At 27.9% G+C, this 9514-nt stretch overlaps 1 pseudogene; it reads left to right on the top strand.

Annotated features, from left to right (window-relative positions):
* The first annotated feature begins 3223 nt into the window (after positions 1-3223).
* Positions 3224-4303, top strand: LOC130933314 (protein DETOXIFICATION 14-like; annotated as a pseudogene).
* Positions 4304-9514: the final 5211 nt, after the last annotated feature.

Genomic DNA, 9514 nt, shown 5'->3' with positions numbered 1-9514 from the left:
TTTTTGTACAAACTACCTTAATTAGAAATATATGTATGTTGTTTTTAGAAGTAGAAATATTTAGGCAAATGAAAGTAAAATCATATTAGGCATGTTTTAATTTAGTTATTTGTCCATTCTATTTACCTCACCAATCCATTACCATCTTAGCCAGCTAACTTCTTTATCATATTCATAATAAGATACAACATATGTCTCTATATAGCTAATAGATGTGTGTATTTAGAAAATAATGGAAGACACATAGAGACCTAACAACTTAATTGGTTAACTTTACACAGCAGATAATTTTTACATCTTATAACTTATGATGATTATATTATTTGGCCATTTAAATCGAATGATTAATACATCTATGTGATGTATTTTGTTAGTAACAAAGTTACAGACTAACATATAATACAACTCTAAATTTCGTGATGCAGATAGAGAACAATGATCGGCTTAATGCAGAACTCATAATGAAGTTTAAGAAAAATGCTGATATAATAATCAAGTTGATTGATTTCTAAACAAAAGTATATTATAATTTTTCATATCTGATAATTAAAGTGACGAAGTCTAACTATTTTATTGATGAATCATATCACAACAATAAGAGGGATTTTTTGATACGAATATAGCAAACAAGGAGTACATGAATAAAAGTGAGGAGTACATAAATAAAAGCCAAGCAGGATTAGAAGAAAGGGTTGTAACAAACCATGGACAGGTGGCACTGGTCTACCTATTTTAGGCAGCAGGAAGAGTACCAGAAAAAAAATAAATAGTGAGTGGTTGGAGGATTATGAACATTAATGAATCGTGGTATGAATTTTTCTTCCCTATGACTATTCTCTTTTTTCCTATTTTATTCCTTTTCTAATTCTTCTCAATTTCTCAGTACATCCTTTATTCTTTTCTCAGGTTACTGATTGCTGGCTGCTTCCTAAGGTTAGGAATTTACAATATTTTATTCTTTTTATATCCCTTCTTTTTTCTTCTTCTTTCTATATAGTCATATTCTTCAATTTCTTTTTATTCATACTTCTATATTATAAATTACTTACGGATACACAAATTCAATATTAATACCACATTATACTTTTTTCAATTTATTGGCTCCCATATATCATTTTCTTCTATAATACTATATGAATACAATTATATTCATCTCAATCGCATGATTAGAATTATTGTTTGTGTTTTATGAGCGGAACACAATAGCCTAACCATACGTAGATACCAACATTACATACGTATTCTCTCGACTAATAACTAATAGAAAATGTTCAAGTATGCTCATATCCTTTTTGAAATATGATATTTTAATAACTTTAACCATTTATATATAATAATAAAAAAATATAAGATCCAGATTTGACGAATGAAAGCCATTTTTTTTAACAAATTTTGTATGATTGAAGTTGTCAGCTTATCCTCGTAGACAAATTTTAAAAGTTATTTTTCTTAGTCGTCATATGTGATATGTCTTGGCTGATTTTTATTAAATGATGTTATTTTTCGCTTTTTTTTTTATTTGAACAGTCTCACAACAATAATAATGCAATGTATATAAAAAAATTTAGTTATTGTGTATAAAAATATCATTTAATTTTCATAAAAATTTTTATTATACTACTATATAATAATTAAATTATTTGTTTATTACATATTTAATTATTTTATTATATTAAGTTTAATTATTTTAATAATTAATTATTTAATTAAAAATATGTAAATTAATATGTATAAACAAAGATAAAATTTTGTGTAAGAGAAGGGCAATGCCCTGGATTTTTTATTTATATAAATTAAATAAATATTTTATTTATGAAAATAAATAATTTTAAAAATTATTATGAAAATACGTCACTTACTTTTATCTCATTTACAGTAATAATTTTGAATGTATTTCATTTATACTGTAAATGAGATATGTATATTTTTTTAATTTTTATATATCTCGTTAACAGAAACGAGATATATATATTTATAAATATAAAAATATATTTTTTTGAACATAATAAAAATATTAATAATTTAAATTGGAACAAATTATTAAAAATGAAACATTTCAAATAATAAAAAAGATAAACGATTTTATATAATAAAAAATAGGTGCTTTTAAAAATATTATTACGGTAAGCGAGATAAGAGTAGATGACATAATATTTTCGTAATAACTTTTAAAATTATTTATTTCATTAAATAAAATATTTATTTAATTTATATAAATAAAAAATCTGCAATTCTCCTCTTAATTTTTTTAACAAATTATGTATAAATTTTTATTTAATTTTTTTTTATAAAATTAATTTTTAATCTTCTCCAAAATATAACATAATTCTGCTATTACGTATTACTTTAATATATAGTAATTATCTTAATATTTAATTTTTTTTACATGTACATAATATTTTTAACTTACAAATATGTTTGTAATGAGCTTAAAAATTTATTTAAAAATTAATAGAAAATAATGGTAAACTCTTAATTTGTTTGTAATCAAAATTATGTATGTTATATTTTGTAAAAATTAGTTATTTTAGTAGGAATTTAAATATTAATAAAAGATAGAGTAAAGTCGATAGACTTTATAAAAAATAAAATACTTTAAATTAAGTGTAATAAGAGTTCCTTTTTTTATAATTAATGAGTTAGCCGATTTGAATTCTTTTTATCTGTCTCATAGCAATTACCAATCGCAGAAAAGTTGTTATGCTTTTCAATTTTTTTCATCTTCATGGACACCTGTGATCTATTATTTTCAAATAAACAATAATTAAGTTATTTACCAATAGCATGTGACAAAAATTAGTGTTATGTAAATGAAACAATGATCAAGTGAAATACTAACACCTTGCTACATGCTATAAATAATTTAGTCCCTTAAGTGTGTATATTCAAAAGTAAAAGTATAGGGTACCAACTTATTATCTGTTAATTTATTGTCAACAATGATTAATTATTATATTTTAAACACATATATAAAGAGATACATCCAAAAAATATATTTATAAAGACACTTCTATTAAACACAATTATAAAAAAAGATATTTTTATTAGACACATCCACAAAGACACTTCCATTAAACACATTTATAAATAAGAGTTGACAAATGTTGGCAGAAATGTTGTTGTTAACATAGCGGAGTTGTATTCAAAATCTTTCCAACGAAAGCAGCTATACAAAAAAGCCAAAGTCTGTGTTTTTTGGTATTTCAAGAACCTTCTTTAAGACATGGAAGCGGGTCTTTTATTGCCAGAAGGTAGTGGTTTTTCAGAAACTATAAGATGGAATATGGTGACAAAAGAGATTAAAAGTGTTAGTTATTTAACATTTCCTATGATAACCGTTAATTTGTCAAATTATTTTCTCCAAATAATTTCCATCATGATGGTTGGTCATATGGAAAAACTTGCTCTCTCCAACACAGCTATTGCTACTTCTCTTTGTGCTGTTTTTGGCTTCAGTGTTATTGTAAGTATTTTTTTCTCTTATCTCATCATAATCTTCAAATTTTTGTTTCAAAATTAACTGTGTTTTATTATTTTATTTTATCAAACAGTTTGGAATGTCATGTGCATTGGATACTCTAGGTGGCCAAGCCTATGGAGCAAGACAATATAGAAGATTTGGTGTTCTAGTCTACACTGCTATTGTAGCTTTGAGTCTAGCTTGTTTTCCTCTCTCTCTTTTATAGATATGCTTGGGAAAAATAATGATTTTGTGTGGTCAAGACCCTTTGATTTCAGAAGAAGCTGGAAAATTTGTTGTGTGCCTTATTCCTGCTTTATTTGCTTATGCTACACTTCACAGTTCACACCCTCATTGGCTACTTTTTGATGCAAAGTTTGATATTTCCTCTTGTTATGAGTTCTTGTGTCACCTTTTGCTTTCACATAGCTTTCTGTTGGATACTTGTTTTTCAGTTTCAACTAGGTAACTTAAGAGCAGCATTTTCTATTGGTATTTTATATTGGTTGAATGTGATTTTGCTTGGACTATATATGAAATTCTCTGCTCAGTGTGAAAGGACTCGTGCTCCAATCTCCATGAAACTATTCCATGGCCTTGGAGAGTTCTTGTGCTACACCGTTCCATCTGCTGAAATGATTTGTTTAATTTCTTCCTCTAAAATCTGATCCTACTATATACACACATGCGTGTGCACGCACAGTTATCAACCTTGATTTGTTTCTATTGTGTTTGATGATCAATGCAGCCTTGAATGGTGGTCATTTGAGATTTTGAGCTGCTCACTTTGCTTCTGGACTTCTACCAAATCCAGAGCTTGAAGATTCAGTTCTGTCCATATGATAAGTAGGACTTGGTCATTGAGAATGAAAGAGATTTTTATGTTCTACAATCTCAATTGAAATTAGGATAATTGTTGACAAAAATATTATTAAAATTTTTTTAAGTATTGACAAAAATATTATTAAATTAAAATAATGAAGACACATTAAAAATATTTAAAAACATGAAACAACATTTGAAGATGTTTATTTTAATGAGTGAATAAAACATATAAATCTTTTTTCATACTTTATTATTTGATATATACCTGTATTAATAATTTTATAAATTTGTTGAATTAATTCCTTTTTTGATGTTATAAAATAAAACTTACACATAGATTACTAATTTTTTCTATGCATTTTTTTTATTTGCATAATTATTTTTAAACAATGAATTAAATTATATCATATGTATTTTCTGTTTTCTTTTTATTAGTTATTTTAGTTTTCGTTTTTTTTGTTATACCATTCACTTTCACTTTGGGATTAGGCATAAAATACATAAAAATGTTGAGTTTTTTTTTAATTTTTTTACACTTTGAACCAATAAATTTTGCATTTTTTTGGTTTTGTTTTTTTAAAAGATGAAAATAAAAAATAAATAATATGATCTTAGTTTTTAAGAATATACATAAAAATAAACTTTTAAAAATCACACTGGTTGCCAACGTTTATATTGATGGATACTTAACACTCTTCTAAGTTCTAAGCATATGTACACAACACTAGTTTGTAATTTTTATGGATCTATATATAACAATTTTTTACTTCTTTGATAGTTTTTAAATCAGTCACATTGAGTAACATTTATAAATTGGTTGATGTTTTTTTTTTTTTAAAATTTTTTTATGAAATTGTCAATTATTTATTAAATTGTAATTAGATAATTAATTTTAACTTTGTAGATTTTACTTAGTAGATAATTAGTTTTAATTAGATAAATCGGTTGATGCTTTTTTTTAATTTTTTTTAACTGAAGTTAGCAATTATTACTTTTAATATAATTTTTTTAAATGTGAATTTTTACGTATTTTTGCTAATAATTTTATATAATATTTTTTTATTCTCTTATTTTAAATTTGTTATAGCATGTAATGCTTTCCATTAATGATTTTATAACTCATTCTTTTTAGCACCACTTTTTTGAGAGATTCTAACATTTTATAACATTTGTCATCATTATTATGACTTCAAATATTGCATAGAGTGTCTATATGCATATAAATTACATGTTTTAAAAAATATGAATAATTAAGAGGACATTAATATTTTTAAGAGATTTTAATAATATAGGACATCTTGTTAAGTATTATAAAAATCGTAACAAGATATTAATTACTTATATACAAAATATTCACATGCATTTATTATGTGAGAACTACAATATATTAATTTGTAAAACAACCATAAAAATAATAAACAAATATTTTTCAGCAATTATAAAATTATATACCATAATCAATTTGAAAAAATAAAAAAATAAAAAATTATTTAAATAATATTTTTGCATAAATTTTGTAAGATTCATGCATTTAATTGATTGAAAAAAATAACATATAAAATATCATTTAAACAGTATTATTTTAAATAAGAATTTATTTTTGTAGAATTTATTTAAGAGACTAAAAGATCTTTAAAAATTAATTTTAAAAAGATAAAAATACCTTTCAAGTTTTTATTTAAAATATTGAAATACTCTTTAAACATTAATTTTAAAATATTAAATTATGCTTATAAAATTAATTAAGATTGTTTAACTGTATTAGAAATAAAAAAATTTAATTAAATAGTAGATAAACTAAACTACCCTTATTAAAAGACTTAAATAAATTTTTAGAATTAATCTTAAAATGATTAAAATATGCTTTTAGAATAAAAGTTATCTAATTATATTAAAAATTGTAAATTTTAATTTTTAAAAAGACTAAAATACTCCTATAATTAATTTATAAAAGATTAAAATAATATTTGAAAATTAATTTAAAAAAATTAAAAAGACTAAAATGTCATTTGACATTAATTTAAAAAGACAAAACTACCATTATAGTATTAATTAAGAATTTTCGATTGTATTATGAATTAGAAATTTGATTTTCATTTTAAAAATATTAAATTACCCTATTGATTAGTTTTTAAAACACTAAAATAATATGTTAGAATTAATTCATGGATTTTCATATGCACAATGCATTATCCAATTAATAATTTTTCATGCACTCACCTAACAGTCCACACATGACCAACAATTAAAAAGTCCACACAACTATCAACCCATACATCGCATGTCCCCATCTCATGTTATGGTGAATTTTAGGGTGCGCCTGCCTTAATCAGGCGTGTCACACGCCTTCTATTTCTATTTTTTTGGATGTTGGCACAATTTCCATGAGACACGTGTTATTTTCAGCAGTAATGTGTAAGCCTGAGGTGTAGTTTTTAACTGGCCAACAGGATAATGAAATCTCCTCAGTATTAGAATTTTGCTCCATGGTCTTGGCTGAATATTTAAATTCGACATTATATATGGCAAGTGCATAAATATATTTTTGTCAAGAGACTGGACCTAGTTGGGTTGACAGATGTCTTTTTTCTTTTATTATTTTGGTGGAACTATATATATATATATATATATATATATATATAATCTAATATTATTCTTCTAATAGAGAATTTCAAATGAGTGGAATTCCAGCGTGTCAAGCTTCTCAAATATGGAAGTACTGTTCATAATATGTATATCATTCACCGCATATCATGCAATGATTCTAATATACATTGGATTATGCCATCCATTATATGCCATGTTTCAATCAAGGTTCTGAAAACCGAATCGGTCATCGAACCGCTCTAGCTACTGGTTTACTGGTTCATAGGTTCAACCGGTTTAACCGTGGTTGAACCGAAAAAACCGTTTTATAATAAAATAATAAATAAAATATAAATAAACACATGAAAATATAATTATATTCTAATGTAAACTTTAAAATATCATTCAAATTAAAAATACTACATAAACCAGATTCAAAAGCCAAAAAATAAAACAACCAATCAAACATAACATAGCAACATCAATATGCACAAAATTTCAGAATAGAAGAAAGGTGCATATATCTTCCCATCTAGGTTTTAGCCTAAATAAAACAAATGCCTTAAGAAATGAGAAAACAGCACAAAGAACAATATACTAATCATAGATAGTGACAGCCACCAAAATCAAATGTTATTATATCAAGGTACATGAAAAAATCCAGTTTTAGGATGCATAACAAACCAATGAGGACTAATTGAAGATCAGATCAGATCCATATATATAACATAACAAACCTATAAGGACTAATTGACATGATGAGATTTTGCATTTTCAAAACCCTGGAAAAAAGTATAAACTATTAATATTTATATAAAAAACAATCCCGTCCCAGATAAGATTCTAATGCTGAAAAGAACTCCTAAATCATAGCTACAGACAAATATACTAAGAAATTTACAAATAAGGAGTAAGTCATACATACGAGAATCAGGATCTTTGCGTGGATCATATCCTTTCTTGATCCAGAACCTTAGAAATGGTCCATTGGAAAAGTAGTAGGAAATTCTAGACAAAAGCCTACAAGAATAAAGAATAAAAGGTTACTGCACAAGCTATCTTAGGAAAAGTAACATATTCCTCCCAATTAACTATCTTAGGAATCTGTAAGCAAGCTAAGTAAAACCAGAAATACTAAAGTACATTTTTATCACAATATGTCTCTAGAATATGTTCTTGTTCTCTTGTTTCGAAATCATTAAAAAGAGTCAGAACTCAGAAGTATTAACAGGGTTTAACCAAAATTTCCTCCAAACACAAAAGAAAAGGATATATTTAATGTCAAAATCAAGTGCAAGGACTTGCTCCATGTCCATCTGCACACATGGCGGTGAGTTCATAGAGTTCAGTTCATCAGAGTTCATCACAAAATTGGAAATTAGGGAATCAGAGTTCATCAGAGTTCAGTTCATCAGAGTTCATCACAAAATTGGAAATTAGAGAATCAGAGTTCATCAGAGTTCAGTTCATCAGAGTTCATCAGAGAATCAGTATTAGATTTCAATCTTTCATCACAAAATCATGTTCATAACTAAATGAAAAATTACCTGGAAATGAGGAAATCTATTGCTTTCTCTCAGAGCTCGAAGGACTTCAGGCTTTAATTTTTTCAACGCTTCAACGCTTCTCTATTGCTTTCTCAGAGGCAGAGCTCGACGGAGGTGACATGCGAAGTGGCTGAGGGCGCGACGGAGCTGAGTGCGGGACGGAGCTGACGGCGGGACGGTGCTGACTGCGCAAGGTATCTGAAGGCGCGACGGACCCAACGGCGCCACGGAGCTGACGGCGCGACGCTGCTGACGGCGTGACGATGCTGAAGGTGCGACGGAGGTGAGTGCGTTGAGGGCTTCAGGCGTTCTCTCTCTGAAGTCTGACCCTTGCTGAACTGTGGTGGACTGGTGGGTCGTGGCCTCGTGGAGTCGTGGCGTGGGTGTTGTTCTGTCTTCTGTGGGAGGCTGGAGACGAAAGTGGAGGCTGCGAAGGGGAAAAGGGACGAATTAGGGTTCCACAACACAAAACGGCAGCGTTTTGCTGCAAGGTTAAAAAACCGACTGGGCCCCGGTTTGGTTCGACCGACCGGTAACCGGCCGGTTCGCCGGTTCAATGCCGGTTTTCAAATTCTGCGGTTTTCTTTGTTATCCGAACCGCTTTAGCGTCTGGTTCACGGTTCGAACCGGTTTTCAGAACATTGGTTTCAATTCATTCCTATACTTATTGGCTTTACCTTTCACAGTTAAGTTCCACTAACATTGAGCGTGAAATTTCAAATTTTGAATTCAAAATCAAAATTGAAAAGGGAAAGGGATTTACATTCTTCTTCTTCTTCTTCTTCTTCTTCTTCTTCTTCTTCTTCTTCTTCTTCTTCTTCTTCTTCTTCTTCTTCTTCAAATCTCTTTATCACCGGATAATTTTTTTGTCATTTAGTGATGGCGTGCCAAGAGCATGGTGGTCACCAATGTCGTGGTGGTGGATATAGAGGAAGAAATGGTGAAAAAGAGTAGATCGATGGAAAGAACTGAGCGGCTGCCACATAAAGCACATGCAGCGAGACTAGGCAAGCGGGGAGCATAGCAGCGGCGGCGACAAGAACAGAGCGGTGAGATCTATTTATTTCCTGTCACCGTGAAAGGGACAACAGCAGTG

Source organism: Arachis stenosperma, chromosome 6 (genome assembly GCF_014773155.1).
Source record: "Arachis stenosperma cultivar V10309 chromosome 6, arast.V10309.gnm1.PFL2, whole genome shotgun sequence".
Taxonomy (NCBI): Eukaryota; Viridiplantae; Streptophyta; class Magnoliopsida; order Fabales; family Fabaceae; genus Arachis; species Arachis stenosperma.
Note: the sequence above shows the minus strand (reverse complement) of the source record. Positions and strands in the feature narration are given on the sequence as shown.